This window comes from Peromyscus leucopus, chromosome 2, assembly GCF_004664715.2.
Source record: "Peromyscus leucopus breed LL Stock chromosome 2, UCI_PerLeu_2.1, whole genome shotgun sequence".
NCBI classification, from domain to species: domain Eukaryota; kingdom Metazoa; phylum Chordata; class Mammalia; order Rodentia; family Cricetidae; genus Peromyscus; species Peromyscus leucopus.
Genome location: NC_051064.1, coordinates 89,724,496 through 89,747,533, shown reverse-complemented (window position 1 = coordinate 89,747,533; position 23,038 = coordinate 89,724,496). Strand labels below are relative to the sequence as shown.

Below are 23,038 nucleotides of genomic sequence, written 5' to 3'. Positions count from 1 at the left end.
TTGCAAACAAAGCTTATAATGGCAGTTCTGAAAAAAGAAATGGTCTTCAGACATCAAGAAAATGCTACAAATACCACATCAAACTTGTGAGATGTGGTAGAGAAGGAACAAAATAGAAATAAGCACTAGCTACTAAACCACAGAAATCAGGCCAACTTGATTCAAGAACATGGTAAAACTCACACACATTTTCAGAAAACTAAATGAGCAACACCCCTGAAGAACAACACAAATAACCGAGTCGAGTTTATTTCAGGGACACACAGTTGATTTAACATTTGGAAACTAACCTTTGAATAACAGGTAAAAGGGAAAATAATCACATGATTATTTCAAGAATTCCAGAAAAAGTACTTACTAAGATGCAATACCTATTTCATGATTTAAACTCCAAAAAGGTCAAAATGTCCTATGCCAATCAATAATAGAAACTTCCTTAACTTGCCAAGCTATCTATAAAAACTGATAGCTAGCGGTGTATTTGATAGATAAAAATGTTGAGTCTTACTTTTAAATTGTTTGTTATTGTTATTATTATCATCATTGTATGTGTGTTCACATGCATGATGCATGGGTGTTTGTGCCGCCGTGTGTGCTCAGAGGTCACAGAACAACGTTATAGGGTCAGTTCTCTCTTTCCACCGTTATATAGATTCTAGAGATCAACCTAGTTCACCAGGTTCTGTGTGATAAAAGCATTTACCCACCAGCCACTTCTCCAGCCAGAACCTTCTTTTTTTTTTTTTTTTTTTTTTTTTGTTTTTCGAGACAGGGTTTCTCTGTGTAGTTTTGCGCTTTCTGAGCTCACTTGGTAGCCAGCTGGCCTTGAACTCACAGAGATCCGCCTGGCTCTGCCTCCCGAGTGCTGGGATTAAAGGCGTGCGCCACCAACGCCCGGCCAGAACCTTCCTTTTAAAATAATCAAAAGACAAGAATGTCTGTTAGCTCTCTTTTATTCTAGATTGTTCTGGTGATATTAGCTAACAAAACGTTAGACCCCATTGGATGATTTATATTGAGCTTATGAATTACTCTCCTTAAAAATGCACTGCCAGTTCCGTGAGTTCGTTTACGGCATTTGTTTTGCTATTATCTATACCTCATATCTTGCCAACATCTATGTCCTACCCTCAGCCTCTCATATTAATTACAGTTCTATATCCAACTGCCTATTTGAAATTCCAATTCTCTCTTGAAAATTCCGCCATCAGATTTACATTTTAGAATCCCTTTGCAAATGTGGAAGAAGAGTTCAGGGGTAAAACTAGGGAGGAAAGTTAAGAGATGAGAATGCTGAACACAGGAGTTAAGAGGTGAAGTTCCAAAGGGATTCCCAGTAGAGCTCATAGAATTGATGCAGATTAGCATAATCAGCAGCTACTCCAGAGCCTCAGCTCACAGCCCAAAGAGGAGCACTCTGGGGCTCTTTCTTGCCTCCAGAACTATGCATTTAAGCTGCTGTGTTTATGGTGCTGTTATGGCACCCCTAGCCAACACTGCTGGGCTGTCTATTGCCTGCCACTGGTCAGATGCAGTTTCCTTTGCTGGGTTCTCATTTGATTCTCACTGTGACCTCCTGTGGGAGGTGTTATCCACAACTGCTTTTACTGGGTAGGAGACTAGACGCATTAGAGATTCAGGTGCCTGTGTGGTAAGACACAAAAAGTCAATGAAAATGGGTCAAGGTTAGGAAAAGTTCCACATGGGCACAGTTCATCAATAGTACTGTACCAGAGTGGGGTGGGGATGAAGTCTGCAAAATATATTATATATCTATATATGTTTAACAGAGCCTCAGAGTGTAGGGTGTGGCAACCATTGCTTATGGCACTTGGTAAATCTCCTCCAGGGCCCATTGAGTTACTCCTGGGGGTCCTCTCCTTAGGTTAAGCCAGCCTCCCAAGAAGCTTTCTCTGGTAGTAATAGGGTTCACCACATTGTTAGATGTTGCGAGTGGGGGAAAGAGACCAAATTGGAAGGAATGTGCAACTGGGAATTAATCCGTTAAAAGGTCAGAACTTTAAGTGTGGGTTTTAGTAGAGATGGATCCCACATGCGCTGAACTTTAAAATCCCGGCATAAGGTTTTACTATAATCAAATTCACCATAAAGAGGTTTCACTATGCAAATAATGGGTAAAGAAATGCAATCTCCATCCTGAGTTTTAAAAACACAATTAAAATTGGTGCAAGCTTGCTGAGCCTTGCCAAACCCTGCTTTAAATAACAGTTTGGAGAATCGCAAACTTCAATTACTTTTGGCCATGCCTTGGCTTTCCATGAGGCACTATAGGTTATTAACTGTGTAGCTATTTAGTTTGCTAATGAATAGTTTATCCTACATCCAATTAGGCTAGTTTTATTTTTTCCTTTTTCTATCTTTTTCTTAATCACTCAAAGAATTGATGACAATCAAGAGAAAGGTGTCAAGGTTCATATGTTTCACCCTAGATACATCTTTATGATTCCAGGGTTTCCTAGGATAGAAATCCGCCTTCTTCTTATAACCTTAATATCTGCCTTCTGAGTCAATAACAGCTGTGATGATAATGGTGAGAATAATCGCAGTTGTGTGCTCTATACAACACCATTCAAAACCTTCTATTAACTATTTTTCTTTTAACACCCTCATACAGTAGATAAGGAGCAGTGTTTTTTGTTGTGGTGTGGTGTTTTTTTTTTTTTTTTTTTTTTTTTTTTTTTTTTTTTTTTTTTTTTTTTTTTTTTTTTTTTTGTAAAACCAAGGAAGCAAAGGAGGTTAAACAGCTTTCCCAGATCATGAACTTCATCATGAAGAAAGGAGAACAGAATATGAGCACGCAGGATGTGAGGTGTTCACTTTATGAGCATTATATCTCATGGTCCAGTTCCTGGTTCCTCTGGTGCATGTGGCTGAAGAAATGAGATCAGAGCAGGCTATATAGTACTTCCCGGTACTTCTGATGGCCAAGTTATCAAGGTCTGACCAGTTAGCCTGTTCACATTTCAGTTTTTTTAATTCTGTGTATGTGTGCACATGCACATGTGTACATGCCATAGAACACATGTAGAGGACAGAGGACAGCTGGTGGGCATCAGTTTTTTCATTCTACAATGTGGGTTCCAGGCCATCAGGCTGGACAGCAAGTGTTCCCACCCATTGAGCCATCCTGCTGGCTCTTGTTGGGATTCTAACTCCACTTTAATTAGGAGAGATTTTGTCCCTAAAAAATCTGATATTCACTGGGGGTGTGGTGGTGCACATCTTTAATCCCAGCACTTGAAAGGCAGAGGCAGGTGTAGCTCTGAGTTCAAGGCCAGCCTGGTCTACAGAGCATTCTAAGACAGCTAGCGCTACACAGTGAAATCCTATCTTGAAAAACAAACAAAATTGATATTCATAGAGGAAAAAACAAAATTGACCACATCCTACTGACTTAATATACATGTACCTATGGAGCATTCTTCAGAAATGGACAAAGTTAAAACTGTCAGTGGCAAAACATTAAGCCATCAATCAAGGAAAACTTTTTGCATATTTTGACACAGGGTCTTGTCATATCACCTAGGCTGGCCTCAAATTTGCCATGTAGACCAGGCTGGTCTTGACCTCATGATCCCCCTGCCTCACTGTCCCGAATGCTAGCGTTACACATTTGTTGCCACATCCAGCCAAAAGCCCTTACATATCTATGAGCTTGTTCTTAAACTCAAAAATGAGGTCACATTTCAGCTTCCAAGCACATGCAGACATGTTTAACTTCTGGCACTCATTGAGATTGGTGGCCAAGGTGCTTCAGCACTGTAGGGAAGAGTATGGGAGGCAGGAAACAAACATACTGTCCAGCCCTTGCAAAAGCCATGGATCATCGACTGTTCTCAACCACACCCACCTGGAGCCAGGTGCCTCCTACACATGACAGTCATTGTCAGAGCAAACCTGTTAAGAAAAATGTCTAGGCAAAGAGCAGGCCCAGCTGGTGAGCTTTCCACTCTGATTAGTATCCCAGAAGGCTTGAGCACAACCTTTGGCTCCCATCTACCTAGCTACCTCTTCTCTCCAACTCTCCCTTCACCCTAAAGCACTTTTTACCTCCTGTTTCAGACACTTCCAGGCAGAACTGGCTCAGATATTGGCTTATTTAGGACAGAAGGGCAGTAAGTCAACTTGAACTTGGTACAAGTGGCCCCTGTCTTGGAAGCCTTCTGGATTCTCTGGCTCTGCTTCCATCTCTTCACTTATTCTTCCCACAGTTTCCAGCTGGATCCCTCTGTTCCTAGAACTGGAACCACCTCTTCCCCAGACCCTGAAGTTCCCCAGACCCGAACTTCCCCATCCCCACGTGGAGAAGAGCCAGCCTCTCATTACAAATGCTTGGCATCTTGAGCAGAGCCCAGTCAATAAACTTCAGGCCACTGTGGGCTCTGCCATGTGCCTACTCTTTGGCCTCATCTCATGCAGGCCTGGGACTCAGAGCAGCTGGCTTCCACCTCTGATCCACTAAGGCACACTCCCTCTGTGTTAAGGCCTCCCCAGCAGCAGACACAGTTTTCAGCATATTTCACATTTAGTTTATCCTTGCAGCAACCCTATAAATTCAATATTATCTCCCCCTTGTATGAAAAACATACTCAGAAAGGTCAAATCATCCATCCAAGGCTTTTGGCCTCAGTGTAGATTATGTTCCGTGGTGAAAACCCTTTGTTCACGGTCCTGGGTTCAATGCCCAGCACTCTAGAAACCATAATCATAATAAGTAATAAGAAAAGTAGTTCCCTGGTGAATCTGTCAGAGATCAATCCAGGCTGCTAACCAGTCCCTTCCTTCCATTGCTTCCCTTCATGAAAGCCTCGGGTCTTAACGTGGTGGAGGAAACTTGCTGTCCATCCTGAGGGGTCCCTCTCGAACCCCACGGGTCTTTTCCTGTATTCAGAGCCTGGCTCTCTGCTGCCGGAGGCCTTCAGCTGTTTGGGGGGGGGGGCGCTCCTTGTGGTCTCCCATTATCATTAATGGATCAGCCCCTTCGGAAGGCTTCCAGAGGCCTGGACTGCCAGTCATAAAAGTTAGGCCGCATGTTCCAGAGTGCTATGTGGAGGAGGAATTCTATTAGAGGGCTTTGCATCTGGAGTTTTATAATGGTGCCTCCAGGCAAAAAAAATTAAAATGAAACCACCAACCAACAACACCCCCACAACACACACCACACACACACACACACACACACACACACACACACACCCCGCAGTTCCAGCTTTCCCCACCACAAGATTTCTGACTTGGTTAAATAGAATTCATTAATAAGCAGAGGGAAAATCACTCCAGGCAGTTTACTCTTGAAAATGTAAGCTGTTAAAACATTTTGTGGTTACAAGCATTCTGAAAATCATGCGTTTTCTCCAGCGTTTTGGGATTTCTCAGAATCAGAGATCTTCTGGTGCAGGCAGGAAATCTTAAGGAGATGTTCAAGTCTGAGTCAGTCCACCTTTCCACAGGGTTTAGAGTGGGGACTTGCATGGAAGTTTGAAACCCAAAGCCAGCATGTGTTTGGGCTTCCCTTGCCTTCAGTCCCCTTATTTTTCCTTCTGAAAATACAGCTTATTCTCAGAGGTGTGTGCTGTGTACATGAAATCCTCGGTTCCCATTTAGGTACCAGATTGTCTGATTTTAGTTTCTGTCTGTCTCTGTGTGTGTGTGTGTGTGTGTGTGTGTGTCTGTCTCTCTCACTCTCACTCTTTCTCTTTCCCAACCCTGTGTCTCTGCCTCTTTTTCTTTCTTCTCACTTCTCATGCGCGCGTATGACACACACACACACACACACACACACACACACACACACACACACACACGAGTACAGCACACACAGCTTCCTAGGATGGGGGTAGTGTTCTAGAAAGTGCCCAAGAAGAGACAGGACCCTGGGAGGAGGGGACCGTGGAGCCTTCTTTGTAGGGGGGTTCCCAACCTGTCTTTGTCTGAAAACTGGGCAGGCAGCCAGCCTTGGCCCAATGGATTGGCGTGCTTGGCCTCCAGCCCAGTGAGGGATCTGACTGTCATTCCCCACCCCCAGTGAGGCAGGAGGCAAACTGAAAAAAAAAAAAAAAAAAAAAAAAGGACGAGGAGGAGAAAACAGAGCTGAGTCTGGGAAATGAGGGAGGAGGGGTGACGGGGAGACAGGGCTCAGCTGGGAGGTGGGGACCCGTGCGGTCCCTGGCCCCTTGTCAGCCCCCTTTCCTCTGCTAGAATCCATTATGAAGGACCAGGAGGTAACAACTCCATCAGAGGGACACCACGGCCGTCAGGCAACAAGGCTGTTACTCTAACAATGAGACCCCGGTAAGCATCAATCTTCGCTTAAAGACTCTGAGAAGGGAGTCAACAGTTAGTGTCTTTGGAAGTGAAATCCATCATTTAGTGCCCCCTCACAAATGAGAGAAGCTGGTCATCTTGGAACCCTGTGCCATTCAAACTGGCAAACAATTTGATCCACAGTGTGTGTGTGTGTGTGTGTGTGTGTGTGTGTGTGTGTGTGTGTGTATGCGCATCTGGTCTTCTATTAGTGTTCTTTCTTAAAATAATAAAACTGTATTAAACACTGACTAAAGAAAGAGACATCCTTCCCCATGCTCAGCTTCAGCCACTCATCCAAAAGATCAGTCCCTACATACTTAAAATATGTTCCCACGGGCAGGACACTGAGGCTACAAACACAGAGAAGCCAGCAAAATGGCAACTTCTGCAACCTCCAGGAGAAACACAGACTGTAATGTTGATGATCATGCCTCTTTGAATAGGTCTTATTTTTTCTGCAAAATTTTTATATTGTATTACTATTCATAAATGTATTTCTTTAAGTTAACTTTGTGGCATGTCAGAGATTCGAAAAATCTTAGAAGCCATGTAGCTCAATGACCCTTACTCTTGTAGGGAGGGATCCATCAGTGAGCAGTCCAAGGTCAACCAGGAGGAACAAGTGGAGAGTGCACTAGAATCCAGGAAAAGCAAGCGCTAGCTACCTCCATTTCCCTCTTCACACCTCCTCCGCCTTGGTCATTTGAGCAGTTTGCAACTCAGATGTGTTTGAACAGAGAGTTTGCTCCTGGGTATTTATATTAAAGTAGCAAAAGCCAAATGTCAATGCATCCTATTGAGCAGGACACTGTCTGTACTGACAGACGCAGTGGAAGGGAAATGAAAACATTATTTCCAGGTTGTTTGTGCCACAGAAATCCAACAAAAGATGAGTGCAGCACATTGTGGTGATTTTCTCTCAGACCCTTGCTCTTAAATTTACATTCTTTCCAGGAGAACTCCATTTTTGGAAGTCATAAAGAGGTGACATGAAATGGAAGCTAAGACTGTGATGGTTAACTTTAGCTGTTGGAAACTAAGAGACTGGATGACGTTATATATAGTCCAGGGGTCCAAGAGGATCGTAGAATAGAGATGAACCTCCCATTGCAGAACAGTCAGCAAAACTTGGACAGTATGGTCCCCAACAACTCCCAAATATTCAGTGCTGCTCAGTGACTATTGCATATAGTTCAAAAGCCATCTCTCTCTCCCCAAGAGTTTGACTCCCGAGGCAAGGATACATGGCCCAGCTGCTCCAAAGAGCTTTTACTTGCTCATTTCGGGATCTCCAGAGCTCTCTCTTCATTTGTCAAGCAATGAGCATGACTCAATGAGCAGTCAGCTCCTGAGAGCAGTTGTTCCCTCAGCCTGGGACCCTGAGTGAGGAGACACAGCGGGACCCTGTGATGGCACAGACAGAGGAAACCTTATCCTGGGCACTGTCGGGGAGCGTATCCCAGGCTGGCAGACAAATGAAATAGTTTACAGCAGCTAATATAATGTGTTTATTTAAACGGTGATAACTAACATTTCTACAGTGCTTACCACATGATAGGCCTGTTTTAAATATTGGCATGTACCTGCCTATCTGTCCTCAGGACAGTCCTGTTGAGTAGAAGCCATTATGATCCCTAAGTAGAAAGGCACAGACGTTTCAAAAGTGACCTCTTCTCTCCAGTTCATTGATGACAAGCCAGAATTCAAACAGAATCTTGTTCCATAATTTGTATTATAGGAGTCTTTTTCTTAAACTAATATTTTCAGTTAGAAACTGAGCATAGTAAAAACAAACAAACAAACAAACCACAAAGCTGACCCACCAAAGATTGGGCTTGGGAAACAGTAATTTCTTTTGCAATGAGGAGATTTGGTTTTTTTTTTTTTTTTTTTTTTTTTCTCCACCTGGTGACCTGCTAGGCTCTTCTACCTATCGCCTTGCTTCTTACACAGACCGTTTGCGGCTCAGGAAACCGGGCAAGAATATTCTGTGATACCACAGAAGGAAAATGTATCTGTGCAAGTATGAAGACCATAGAAGCTAAAGATCGGAGAGCAGGAAGTGAACTTTTGTGTCTGAATCTTACCTCGGAGATACTCTCCCTCCAGAAACCAGGGAGCCCCTAGCAACCAATGGGCACATTGATTTGACACTCCGCCCACAATGCCAGGCAGCTAGCCCCAGCCAGCCCCAGCCAGCCCCAGCCAGCCCCAGCCAGCCCCAGCCAGCCCCAGCCAGCTGCACCTAGGTTTCCAAGGCTTGAAAGAGATAGCCCAAATAACGGCCCCAGTCTATAGCAACACACTCTTTGTAGGCGTTTTTTTTTTTTTTTTTTTTTTTTTTTTGTAAGATTCTCAGCCCTTCAAATACCTGTGGAGAACAATTTTTTACTAGAAAATGTATAGTAAATCTCTCCTGGAAATATATGGAGCACAGATCATACTATCTTCCTGTCCGAAGAGTGTTCAGTGCTAAAGGAAGCCCACGATAGTGCGTTTTTCAACCTGTGAATTGGGGAAAGAGTAACTTTCGGACCAGTAGGTTTGGAGGGAGCCTTTCCTCATTTGGAATATATTCTGTTTCTCTGCTAGGAAAAACTAGCCTCTGGATTTCAGGGCAGTTTGTCTCTGTCATATTTTTATGGTAGTGTTAACTAAGCATGTGGAAATAAGACACATACAAAGAGACTCCCATTTATGTTCAGCATAGTAGGTGGCTGCTGCGGTGGGCAGCGCAGCCTTCGATGGATAAAGAGCCGAAACCATGTATCCGCCGGCCAGTTTCTGTCTGCCTTGTTACCTTGATTACCGGTCCCTAGACAGGGAATCCAGTTCCTCCTCTTCTAGGACAGCCTTCCCAGTCAGTGAAGAAGGCGGAGCTGGCTTTGGTGCTGGGCCTCTCAGCAGAGGAACAGAGAAGCACAGCTCATCTCTGGCATCATCAAGAAAACGTACACACTTAGGCAATAGATGGCAGTGTTTCCACAAATTTTAATATTGCAGTGGCTCTGACGGGAAGCTTGGTGCCCAGCCCGTCGGTAGCTCGCCGTGATCGTATAGTGGTTAGTACTCTGCGTTGTGGCCGCAGCAACCTCGGTTCGAATCCGAGTCACGGCAGGAATGAGGAGGCTTTTGGAAGTAAAAAAAAAAAAAAAAAAAAAAAATGTGGCCACATGCTGTATGGGACCCAAGCCACATTTTGCAAGCAGACAGAGAATACTGAACATCGATAAAAACAGGAACCAGCACAAATACTTTAAACTTTATGAAGATGATGTCTGTACAGTTGCTTTATTAATGCACCAATCTTGCTGCTAGTGTGTTGTATGGGGATTTTTTTTATTTGCATTGACGGATAATATGATAAACCTGGAGTGTAGTGGGCATGTAATTATTATTAATTACAACTACTTAAGCTGTGCTTTGAGCAGACTCGTCAAGTCTGCTTGCTTTTGAGCCTTGCCAGGGCTATACAGTAATAACAGCCCTGAATTATTTGGAAAGATGTCAGCAGGAGATGTGGAAATCCTGTTTAACCAGGCATGAATTGTTGTTAGGAGGGTTTTTTTTTCCAGGATGACAGAGAGAAAATGAACTGTCCCTTATCAGTAATTGCAGGAAACATTTTGTTTCTATGATATGAACTGGCTGTAATTTAACTTTCCTGCATCATTGGATAATGTAAGAAGCCAGTTGTTGCTCAGAACGAAAATCTCTGAAGTGGGCATTTGGGTCTGATAAAGGGCATATTATAAGTAGACAATAGGGCTCAAGCCATAAATAATGTCCATATATGGCAAAACTTTTTTAATGACATTTTCCAAAAGATGGGTTTGTATTGTAAGTGGCTAAATGTTGAATTAATGTGGTGACATGGCTTTAATGGGCCTTTTTCCAGGACTTAAAAACATGAACAATACAGCCGGAAAATGTCAACTGTAAGTGTGTTAGAATGAGGTTTTACTGCCCTCCAATTGTAGCAGTCATGTTTTAAATGAGGGGTCACTAGAAGATTCTATATTAATGCCCTGGTGCCTGTCTCATTAATAACTTAGCAACAGAGTATAGAGTTTATACAATGCTAAAAAAATTTTCAAGTAAAAATATATAGGGTTGATCAAGTTCTTTCAGAGCCAGTGAGTTCTTGCAAATAATATTCCAGGAGCACTGGAATAAATACCATCCCTCCCTTTTTAGAGCTAGCAGTCACTGTTTGATTATGAACCTAAAAACACTGGCCTCAGAACACCATGTTATGAAAGCAGTAAAATGTGTTTATTGTCCCCTCCAAGAGTCTTTCTCAAGACCGTTTCTCACTCCGAAATCTCTTCTTCCTGCTGACTCCCCTCCCCATTCCCTCCCCTCTCTTCCCACACTTCTGCCCAATTCTCCAAAGACTGAGACTTCGCCTCAGGTGTGCACTGCCTTCTCTGCCTGCCAGCACTAATAGGACTTCAGGATGACACCGATGTGCAGATCTCCTGTTAAAACAGGAGCAGCCCATCCGGAGTTCTTTGCATTTCAGTAAGTGACCGAGAGTGAGGTGAACTGCTCATTTGAGGAAGGGTCTTGTGTTCATCGGAATTCAGTGGTTGCAAGCGACGGAAACTCAGTCTGTGCACTGGAGAGGCGTGACCAAAGCATAGGTTTAGGGAGCTTCAGGCACTATCGGGGCCGGGATACCAAAGAGAACCAGTGCATGCTGTCTCCATCTCATATTTCTTCCTGAGCGTCACTGTATTTCTCTGAAAGTCACTTCTACGTAGCTGACAATGAGTCGGGTCCTGCCCTTTATATCTCCAGCATTGCCTGCAATGGGGATCTCCTCTTTTTTCTCTTCCAGAATCTTGGGAAGGATGAAATAGGCTTTATCTCTAGTCAGAGTCCATTGGCTGTGTCATGTGGACAGTCATATAACTCAAAAGAGAGCCTTTACGGTATCAGGAGGGTAGTCTCAGAAGGAGAACACTGACAGTCTTGGGGCCGCTACCCTCTCTCCCTGCTCTGTGGAGAGCATCACTGGCTACCTGTCTACTTCCAGAAACCCGTGAGTTTGCCTCCCATACCACTAGTGTGTTTTCTTGTCTATTGGTTACTTTTCTACCCCTGTGATAAAAAGCATGATCAAGGCAACTTATTGGACAAAGAATGTATTTGGGGCCTATGATTCTAGAGGGATGAGTCCATCACGTCATGGCAGAGAAGCATGGCAGCCGTGGTGGCCAAAACAGCTGAGAGCAATCATTTGAACCAATAGCAGGAAACAAGGAGAGCCAACCGGGAATGGCACCTGACTTGTGAAACCTCCAAGCTCATCCCCAATGACATTATTCTTCCTAACCTAACCAAACAGGGCCACCAATGGGTACTGGGTGTTTACATGCTGAAGAATATGGGGGGCATCTCATTCAAACCACTGCAACTGCCTCGTGGTAAATTAAAGCAGTGGGGAAGAGTAAGAATATAATCAGCCTGGGCCTGACTTTGAGCCTCAACACAGTCAGAGCAGTTGCCTAAACAGACAGCATTTCCAAGTCCCTCCTCTGTGTCTTCACCAGAAGGGGGCCTTCCTGCACTGATGATTGGCTGGCTCTCTGCCAGGGAAAACTGCCTAAGTGAGCCAAGTTGTCGATGCCGTCACATGAAGAGTGGTAGGTGACTGTGAGAATGAAAAGAATAACGTACCCACAAATAAGAACCACTTAACACGAGAGCGCATATGGAAGGGCAATGCAGGGATTCGTCTACAGCACCAACCCCCACCCTATCCTTCCAGGACCACTCAGGGCCCTCAGGCACCATCCAGCCTCCCTTGGTAGAACCCCCAGAGCGAGCTTCTGCTAGGAAAGGGGCTCCACGCCGCAGATTTCAGAAATTTAAAAACTATGATACAGTAGACTCCAAACCCAGGGCAGCCCAAGTCGGGATCCCCAGAGTGGCTGCATCTATACTCACGTCCGCAGTCCCTGCTCTTGCCTCTTTGTGTGGTTTCCATGACTGAACACCACGGACAATCAATGGCTGCTTTCAACGACTTCTTAACAGTAGAGTTCCTTCTTGCTGTTCTGAAAAGGTGTCAAGTGTTCACTCTTAAAAACAAATTGATGTGAAATTTGTTTTCAGAAATATTAAAGGCTAAGTTCTGAGAGGAAATGAATTCTCGTTTTTTTAATGACATTAACATGGAGACACTACCTGCTTCAATTTTTACTGAAGACCCCATTATTATCTCCATGTTTTCATAGTTTATATTTCACTTTCCAAGGACAGTCCGTATTTTATTAAAAAAAAAAAAAAAGCCAGAGTTTGCAAGTGAAATGGGTAACTGTGATATAATGTTTCAAAAATTATCTAATTATTTAAAAAAAAGAAAAAAGGCTATAGTTTTTAATTAGTGACATTCTTTTACTACTTTGCATGGAGTCAACTACAGTAGTAAAGAGTATTTATTTGATTGTTGTTAATCTGACTTTTATAAAACATTTCATTTTATTTATTTTTTATTTTTTTATTTTTTGGTTTTTCGAGACAGGGTTTCCTCTCTGTAGCTTTGCGCCTTTCCTGGAACTCACTTGGTAGCCCAGGCTGGCCTCGAACTCACAGAGATCCGCCTGCCTCTGCCTCCCGAGTGCCGGGATTAAAGGCGTGCGCCACCACCGCCCCGCTATAAAACGTTTTATTAGTTCTTCCATTATATTCACCACCCTCAACTCTTCCCAGATCTACCTTTCTACCTTCTTTCTTCATCCACCCAATTGTGTGTGCGCGCGCGCGTACCCATGCGTGTGTGCATATGTGTGTGAACCATTCAAGCCATTCTTGGATATGTGGCCTTCTATTATGGGGTTGACTCTTAGAGAAAACTGACTGGCTGTTTCCCAGCAGCTTACACTTGCCAATAGCTCCATGGTTAGGCGTGGGACTCCGTACCGACCCCCTTTCCGTGCTGGGATTGGGTGTCTGAAGTCTTGTGTATGCTGTCACAATCTCAGTGAATTCATATGTGCAGCTGCCCTGTCTGGAGGACACTTTTTCTTTGAAGCTATCACTGCTTTGGGCTCTTACACTCTTTCCGCCCCTCTTCCTCAATGATCCCCGAGCCTTGGGAGGAGAGGCTGTGGTCTATATGTTAACTTGAGGGCTGAGTATTCTGCAGTCTTTTATTTTGTGCCTTTGGGCTATTGCTGTGGCCAAATTAAAAGTTATCTTAATTTGCAATGTAACCTAAGACTTTATGCCCCTCATATTGCTCTATCTGGGTGGTCTATTAGAGTCGGTTCAGACAACACGATGATTTACCTATGCAACTGTAGTCGAGTGCCTGATTAAAGACCCAGAACTACATATACTTACTTCATTACTACCAGCTGTAGCCAAATGCGCTCTCTCTCTCTCTCTCTCTCTCTCTCTCTCTCTCTCTGTACTAAATGGAGCCAAGATATTTCATCGATCCCCATGGTTAATGAGCTGAATAGGGTTTATATCACACACACACACACACACACACACACACACACACACACACACACTTGCTTCTATTTCAGATAACTTTCAGAAACAATGGAAATCACCATTTTCCTTTCTGACCAAGTCATACATTGAGCAACCCCAAGTAGTTTCTTGCTTCAAAGTCACAATCCATTCTCCAGTTTTGAAGAATATGTTTTAACTTATTTTGGCACAATTAAAACTCACCAATCCATAAAAATAATTTATTAAAACAGTATCCGAGAAGCTAGAATTCACTTTCACGGCGCAGTGCTGAGGCATGGGGGTTGTTGCACGGGTGCCCTGAGGGTACCGTGAGGCCCAATGCAGACCTGCAGCAGGAGAGGCAGCTGGCGGTGGCGTTGCCAAAAGCTCGCACGTATCCAGTGTTGTGCCTCAAACCCAAGGCTAAGGGGCGATAAGAGGAGATAAAGTGCAGGCCATTTCTTCCTCTGCACCTCTTCCACGGGAACTGTGATCTAGAAAATTCTAGCAGGGTCCCTACCTCTTCTAAGCTATCACTGATAACTCAGTGGCTGACAATATGGAAGGACTTAGAAATGTTGGCCTCCAAAAAAGGGAAATTCCAAGAGAAGCACTCAGTAAGAAAGGGTAAAGAGACCTGGATTAACTACACCTCTGCCACTCCCATTGCTTGGCTTTGAACTTGACCAGTGCATGGTTTGTTCAGCAGCAAACTGGGGATAGTTTTACAGCTAGATGAGATGATACGGAGTTGGCAAGAGTGTCCCCTTGCCTTCCTCCCCCTCCCAGGAAACTATTCTGTGTGGTTTGTGTGGACTTCACACCACTCCGAAGCTGACAACCCATCAACAAAAGGCCTGCCTAGACTCGGCCACCTGACTGGCAGCAGTTCTGTGACTCTCGTGTTTCTGTCATTTAACTGCATCAGAAAGATGATAAGATGACTCTTTTTCCCAGTCCCGAGAAAGCTGGCCTGGGCGGCCCCTTTCTCATTATCCAGGACAAACAAAACACAAATCGCCACTAGATGGCACTGCTTGTCGTTAATCAGAGATGAGGGACTCCTTTCTGTTCTGGGAGGGAGGGGCCATTTCCCTGTACTGCACGGAGATCTGAGAACCAAACAGACCCCACCTACGAGCTGGGGGATTTCCCTCCACAGGTTGTCTTTATCCAGAGGTGGTTTTAAAGGAATATATTGTGTTTGGATGTCAATGTTCAAAGGCTCCAAGGCAGAAAATTCCATTTCAAAAGAAAGTGTGATTAATGAAGCCACATAAATCCCGCCGAGCTGGAGCCGAGTCAGGGCTCACACCACACAAATCAGAGACTCCGAAGCCTCTCTCGCTTTCCCCTGTTCCTGTTTCGATGCCGTTGCCACCCTCGCTTCCTCTTTTCTCCTTTGTCTTTTCCATGAGCGCACATATCCCCAAATCCACAACAGGAGGGATTTTCACCAGAACTCCAAGCTGCAGCTGGCTTCAAGCTTGGGCCTGGTCATTTCCCCTTTCTTCTTCCCAGAGAGTTCCAAAGACGACAGCAGAGACTGTGACAACCGCAGCCTCACCTCCTGCCTGTCCCACCAGAGTCAGCTCTGGATCATCACATTACCCAGTCTTACTCACAGACAAGACTGAGAGGGAGGATAATATATGTTTGTACTAGAAGGTTTTTAGATAAGGTCTTGGGGTATTTTAGAATGCTTCACCAGGAACTTTACCCCCAAATCTGGAGACGTTGTTTCTGTCTCTTTGGAACTCCCCTCCCCCCCCCACTTGTATTAGTTGCTACACGTGCCCTGTGATCTCCTTGAGCTTTGCCATCCAGCTCTACACCCTTGGCTTTCTCTCAGACCTGGTTCACACACCTGTGCCTTCCTGTGCTGAGAGTCCTCTTAGTGCCCTAGAGAGGCAGGTGTCTCCTCTGTCCAAGAATGAATCCAGTTCCCAGGGTGACAGCAGCGACAGGAAGGTACCAGGCCATCTAGAATAGGGGCACAGAACAGTCTAGTTGCTAAGTATTTGGGTCCTAGAGTCGGGTGCCTATATTTAAACTACAAGCTACTTGATGGGTAACCTTAGGCAAGTTATTTGGTCTCTTCTCGCCTCCCTCTGTCCATCTATATGATGTGACTGATAAATGCATCCTACAGAGGAGGGCATGTGTGGACAGCCCGAGCTAGTACAACAACTGTATTGAGGTCAGTGCGAATGAAAATACTCACTATTATCATCAGTATTGGAATTTGTTTTTTACATTTTTTTAAATTACTCTGTGTGTGTGTGTGTGTGTGTGTGTGTGTGTGTGTGTGTGAACAATGTGTATGTTTTGGCATGTGCACCACGACATGGGTATGGAGGTCAGAGGACAACTTTTTAGAGTCGATTCTCTCTTTCCACCTTTATGTGGGCTCCAGAGATCCAATCAGGTTTTCACAGCGAGCACTTTTACCTGTTGAACTTCCTCGACGGCCCATAATTATTATAATTATCACCATTATAATATCCTTGGCATAATGGCGAGTAAAGAGGATAGGAGATTGAACAACAGAGGCAATATCTTGGCCTTAACAGAAAAAACAAAACTCATTTAGCATTTACAATCCTGTAAAAGATTATGAAAAAAAAAAGCCACAAGTATGCCAACCATATGCACAACCATTTAACCCCTAGCTGGGAACCTAGAGAAATCTTCCTTTGGTCACCAAGATCCCAAAAGACTGAGAAGTGGTCTTTACAGAGGTAACCACCAAATATCAAGTGCTCTGGCTCTTGCTTGAGAGGCCCAGAAAGGAGAGAGACTTGTTCTTATCTCGAAGTCTCAACTTGGCTCCGAGGCAGTGTGATCTGAAAGAAACTCAGCATCACTGTATGACTTGAGGAACTTGAAACTTCAGGAAATGTCTGCACATCCAGGATACTTTTGAGTGCCTGTGACATGGCAGAGGCACATGCCACAACAATCAGAGAAGGCAAAAAGAGACAGGACCCTATGTGGGTGCTCTCTGAATGTCTAGGTTCCTCTCAGGCCAAAGGGGTAGAGAGGAGAGGAGATAGCCATTCTACCACATCCAGCAGGCTTGATAGTTCAGTCAGGACAGGAGAGTACAAAATGCATGTAAGTATTGAGAAAGTAAACTTCCCTTTTTCTGCTTTTAAGAAATAAAAAAAAAAAAAACCTGGTTTAAGACATGTGTTCCATGCACACTGTGGGAAGCATTGGATAACATAATGATGAAGACAGAGCTCCTAAGACCTTAACATCTATAGGAGGAAATGGACATCCAAGTGGGTCGTTATAATCCAACAAATTGTGTCATCTGAAAGGTACAGGAAAAGCCTTGGGAGAACATAGGACCTATGGCCTGCAGAAAGACACCAATGATAGAAGAGGACATGCATGCAGGATGAGCAGCGATGATTACCAACATTCTCCAGCTGTGAACAGAAGGCTCTGTTTTCCCTTTAAGCTGAGTTTAAACTTTTCCCAAGCCACAGGTCAGGAGGAATTGGGACTGCTCAAAGACTGAGCTGCTCCCTTATTCTGCAGGCCAACTTCATCCCCAAAGCACTTATCGAGTAGAAAGGCAGAGGGGGAAGCAAATGGTTGAGTAGAGAGAAAAGAAAGAAAAGTAACAATTACCTGGGAAGAATGACTGCCAGGAACTCCGCCAGCAAACCTTACTTCTTTTCACTTTCTCCTTTAAGAAGGAAGATGCACAGGTAAATTTCCTGTAGAGCGTGTCCTGAGATTCAGGGCCTGAGCACATTTCACTCATTCATCTAAAAGAATGTTTATTGAATGTATACTGAGTGTACTAAACTGGGTGCTATTCTGTGCACTGGGGGGACAGAATGATTGAAACTAGGCATCTGCAGTGAAGTGACTCCTTCCCAAGAAACTGGAAACGATGACAGTACTTTCAAGCTTTTGTCACAGGTTGGCTGTCCCACAACTGGGCTCATAACAAGTGTCTCCTGAATACCAAAATCAGGATGCAGCAACGTCTGAATTCCAAACGAAGACTCCCCACACACACAAGACAATACAGTTCGTTTCTCTTGTTGCTCTTTCCTGTCTCGTGAGCCCCACTCTTCAGGTGTGTAGGCAAATAAGTAACTAAATGTTCAGGTAAATTTTAGTCTAATCCACAAGTAGAAATGCGCCACATGGCTAATGCTTGGTCTTTCTAAACGTAGTTCAGTCTCAACTGTTCCTTGACGCTTTTCCCCAGCTCACATGGAGTGCTGAGTGGGGGCAGGGAAGGGGCAGCAGGATCCACAGATCCTCACGGGGGGCACAGAGCACATGCAACACCCCTGTTGTGGCAGGCATTGTGCTCTGGCTTTGCACTCCTTTGTCAGGGCCTACTGGCCCATCAAGACTGACCCCACCTCTCTTCATCTTGGCCCTCTGACGTTCTAGGAACTAGTTGAGTGTCCTCCAAGCCATATTCAAAGCCAGGGAAGAGCTGTGAAATTGAATTCCAAACATCAACTCTGCCTATTCATACTACAGGTCTCCTAGGGAGGAACCAGCCACTCCGGCCCCTCCATATTTTTACTATTACTCATTCCTCTTTTGTAGACAACAACCTAGAAGGGGTAATCAGATCCAGTTTGATCAATTCACTTTCTCCCTTCTCTCCACAACCATCCAGCAAATGTTGCCAGTATCAAAATGTACTCATCCTCCTACTTACCCTTTCTACCTAGATAATCCCTTATGTAAAATTCTATATGGTCCCCAAAACTTATGCCCAGATGCATCTAATCAGCAATAAAAGAATTAAAAGCAAAAAAAAAAAAAAAAAAAAAAACCTGAGAAAACCCTCCTCCCCCTCTCTATGAACCTGTCTTGCTGAAAGAACTAAGAATTTGTCTACCCCTAGCTGCTGGGCCAGTGAACTCTATGGCCCTGGTCCATGAGATACAGCAGTGAACAATGATTAGTGAAGGAAATTACATTCATATATTTAATATCTACAAAGAGCATACCACTTTTAAGATAATAGAATTGTATTTCTTTGTCCTCTAATTGAGTAGTTCAAGGAATGCGGCTCTGCAGGTTGCCTCTGGGTAAACTGTGGCAAGCTTTTCAAGCTCAAATAGGTTTTGGGAATGCTGAGTTAAACAAAGTTAACTCCGTTTATTTAATGTGAAACCATCAGAGTCTTTAATATGCTAATGTGTTCTATGAATTTTGAGATGGTGTTTCCAGGCTTATTTGTCCAGAGTACACTTGTTTATAACTCCTGGAAGCTGTGATCTGCAGAAGTCAGGAGTGGAAGACCTTGAAGATCTGTTGTCCTTAAAACTCTGAATGTGTCCATTGCTACATTCCTTCCTCATGAAGTAAGCACAGGCAAGCTTCAGATGAGCTTCTGCTTCCGATCTGCTTCCCGCCTTTTTTCACGTCCCCCAGCCTGGGCTTGCTTTCCAGCTACAGCTACCATGACATCACAGCGGCAAGCATGAAGTACCTGGAAGCTAGGCAGTTAATGACTAGAACTTAAAAGATTTTATCCCAAAGCAAACGAGCAGGCGGGGGCCCTCCCTGCCCCCCTTACCAAATGAAAAAAAAAAAAATCAAAGGACCAGATTCCCAAGCTTCTCTGGGAATTCTCTAATGGTGATGCCGACCCGGGTTACCCTTGTGAAGGATGGGAAATGGAAGATGGCTCATAGTTAAGGAATGCAAAATAAGGATCTCATGACTTTCGATATAAAAATACATATGGTGTAAGATTACTGCCTAGTTCCCCACAATAAGAAAGAATGCTAATATTCCCTGCATGTGGGAACAAGGAAACTGAGCTGGGTAGACAGAAAGCCTGGATCAACAGGAACGTTCTGGCCAAACAACTTTGAGGAGAACATAATGATCTTAAAATAGGTTCTGTCAAAGGAATATTACCTAAGGAAAAAAATAACCCGAACTCAAGGGACATGGATGAGTTTCTAGGGAGGACAGTGATGGATGAGAGGAAATGACAGGGAAAGGCCACAGACAGCCAGGAGAATGGGCCCAGTGACCCCTTTACCTTCCTCAAACTTTTCTTCTGTCCTTGTGTAAACAGGGAACCGACCTGACACACAGAGTAAAGAGTGTATGTGGACGGGGGTGGTGGATGGGGGTGGAGGGCGGGCTTCTCGTTCAGCCACATGTGGGTTGAAAAAATATAACTAACTAGCGAAGTAAAAAAAGTCATCCTGTTGCACATATCTCTGTGGAAAGGGGATTGATTTACATGAGTGATGTGGGCATGAGAAAGCATCCTACAGCCACAGGAAAGCAGCAGGGAGCTTCAGGGCCCCAGAAGGAGCAGATTTTCCTGTACATTCTGGGCTTTTGTGTCCAGGAGCAATAAAATGTTCTTTAAAATTGAAGGCGAACACTTTCTGTTTCTAACCCTTGCCATTCCTGACCCTCAGATCTTTCCCAAAGTAAACCATGATGTATGTACTATTTTCCAAGTCAAGTGTTTCTGATGACCAGTTAGTAGCACTCTGAATATAACTGTAAAATACTGCTGCTGGCATGTGGGCATACCTTTTCCTAACAAGATTCAGTCAAGATGAGTAACCTGAACTTGCATTAATCCAGACATCTCTTAAAATATGAAGTAAAACTCATCCATACTAAGGTGACTGCTTCTGGATACCCAGAACTTTGAAAAACGCCTGACTTCTTCCAAACCAGATTGACCATTTAGACACCATTATTGTCCATGCCTAGCACCCTACCCATTATTCTTCCTGCTTTCTACCGCCCCACAACACAAGATTATAGATGGGTGAATCCAGGAGAACAGTGTTCTGTACCCCTTTGGCCACAAAGGTGGTCACTTGATTCAGTCTAGGTGGATTTGATATTGTATTTTGGGTATGGCCAAATGGCCAAGTCTAAATCAACCAAAATCCTCCTCCAGATGTCTTGGGTAGAAATGAGGGGATATTGTTTCTTCCAAGACCTTAAGAAGTCTTACTGTCTTTCTAAATCTCAGGAGTTTGAGACATGTGTTTGTCCTATGCAAGTGAAAAACTTCCCACAAGTCAAAGATCTTGGAAGATGAGATGAGAGCCTCGGTTTCTTTCTCTCATTGCATGAGAATGTTTACAAAAAGCATGTAAATGCCACGCCTGAACCATGACAGTGACATGTTGACATTTGGGCAGATTATGACCTGTTGGGATGAATAAGCATCAATAATAGGGAATAACTCGTGAATGTCAAATGTTCACTGTTCTGTAAGATAAAGTAACCCAGAACAAGAAGCCTCGTGTCTGGGGGGAAAGGAAGGCTGGAAGCAAGTGATGAGGATGAGTGGGAGTTCACTTCATGCTTGTAGGGAAGGTTGGCTTTTCATAGCTAGCAGTCGTTTGCTTTTTAAGATGTCTGTTTCCCCTGTTGTCCAAGCTGATATCAGTCTGTTCACTTGACAGTCCCAGTGAGATGTGATGGCCTTTTGGTACTTCTTATTCTTCATGCTGGGGCTTGAAGAATATAGCAAATACATAAGACAAAATTTGATCTGAATAAAATAAAATGCTAGGCAGGAAAATGGGACAAAGAACCCTTAAGGAGGAAAAATCAGTTACAATTCTACTCTGATATCTTTGGAATCCTAACTGTATCAAAAATTCTGACTTAGCCATACATTTCTACTAGATCAAAACTCATGGAATTACTAAAACTTTGGTAATGGTATGTGGTATGGAGAACATGTACTTTTGATGAATAAATGTAGAGGTTTATCAAAATGGATCTATTCTATTATGCCAATTAGCCAGTGAGCACTGGGCCAGCCCTCCTGGGATAGTCTTTGCTTGGTTGAAATGTTTCCGAGTGTAGCAAGGCCACTGTCCGCTGGCTTCCAGTCGGTAATTCACATTGTCGGCTCTCATTTGCTATGGCTGTGGTAACTCATATTGAAAGCCTATCTATCCTCTTATCTTCTTCAGTGGAAGAGCTAATCCAATTATCATTTTCCCAGCATACATTCTGCATTTGGTGTCTTAAATCCCAGGTAGCCTTTGAATGGCTTCTTATATGAATGGCCATACAATCTATCTTGTAAAAGAACATGTATGTTCTTTGGACTTAGGTACCACAGATGCTAGCTCTCTCTAACATTTCTTTACATGTCTAAATCCATCTCATTTAATAACAATATTGATACTTGGTTTTTAAATCTTTAATTGAATCTTCTACATACACTTCAGAATTTGAGAAATAAATGATCATTTCACTTGATGTAAATACTCTTTGTCTCACTTAACATAAGATAACAATTGTCATCTAGAAAAAAATTTATATATTCGTGGCTTTTTATTTAGGAATGCTGCAGTTAGTACACAAAATAAGTACTTTTTTTTTTTTTTTTTTTGCTAAAGACCCAGAGTCTTTAAATTATATGATAGTATTCCCCAACAAAGCAGCTGAAGGCCAGATGCGAAAAAGAAATCAATGCAATTCACTTATAATTAAGACCAAGTTAAAAAATGAAAAGAAATTGGCTTACTCTCGGTGGTTCTGCTGTTGAACTGTCATCTCCGAGCTCATATAATTAGTGAAAGCATGTTAATTGAATTATGGCAATTAAATCTGCCTTGAGACAAGAGGGTCCCTTCTGATTGAGAAGACTGTGGTGGTGGTGTATCTATTCTCCCCTGTAGGAAAGTTTGGGGCTCTGTCTCATCTTGCCCCTTAGTAATTCAGCTACCTCGATGAAGCCAAATTTGGTTTTCTCTGGTGTTAATTATCCACTTTGTGGGTTGTTGGGTCTTGGATTCTTTCTTCCTTTCTACAGGGTTGCAGGGCTGACGGCATCAGTGTGTAGGTTGAATCCCAAGAGGCCACGCGATTGACATCTGTGATTTTTATTAGCACATAGCTTCATCAGAGAAAGATAAAGCAGTGGGAGGAAATGAAAATATTTGGGGAGTTGATGTAGAGAGGGCGATTATCTCTTCAGCCCTTTCTTTAATAATGCCATTGTTGATTGAAGTATTGAGAACACACCGAAGCAGCAGTTCACATGAGTCCAGCGCTGTCTGGGAACTGTAATTATCCAGGTGAGCCCCTCTTTACAGACGCTGCAGGATGAGAGAGGCACGTGGACCTTAGGGCCTGACCCCAACTAGTACTAATTAAGTTGCCTTGGGAAATTTCCTTCCTCTCTGGGAATACATTTACACTACAAAATGAGATCACCACGGTCCTTTTAAATTCTAAA

General features: G+C 43.6%; 1 protein-coding gene and 1 non-coding gene across 6 annotated transcripts in view; both read left to right on the top strand.

Moving 5' to 3' along the window:
- The window catches only part of Nfib (nuclear factor I B), a 419,841-nt gene that overhangs the window by 73,541 nt on the left and 323,262 nt on the right, over nt 1-23,038 (top strand). The gene's annotated exons all lie outside the window — the stretch shown is intronic.
- On the top strand, nt 9,373-9,444 carry Trnah-gug. Its single transcript has one exon. It is a non-coding gene; the product is annotated as a tRNA-His (tRNA).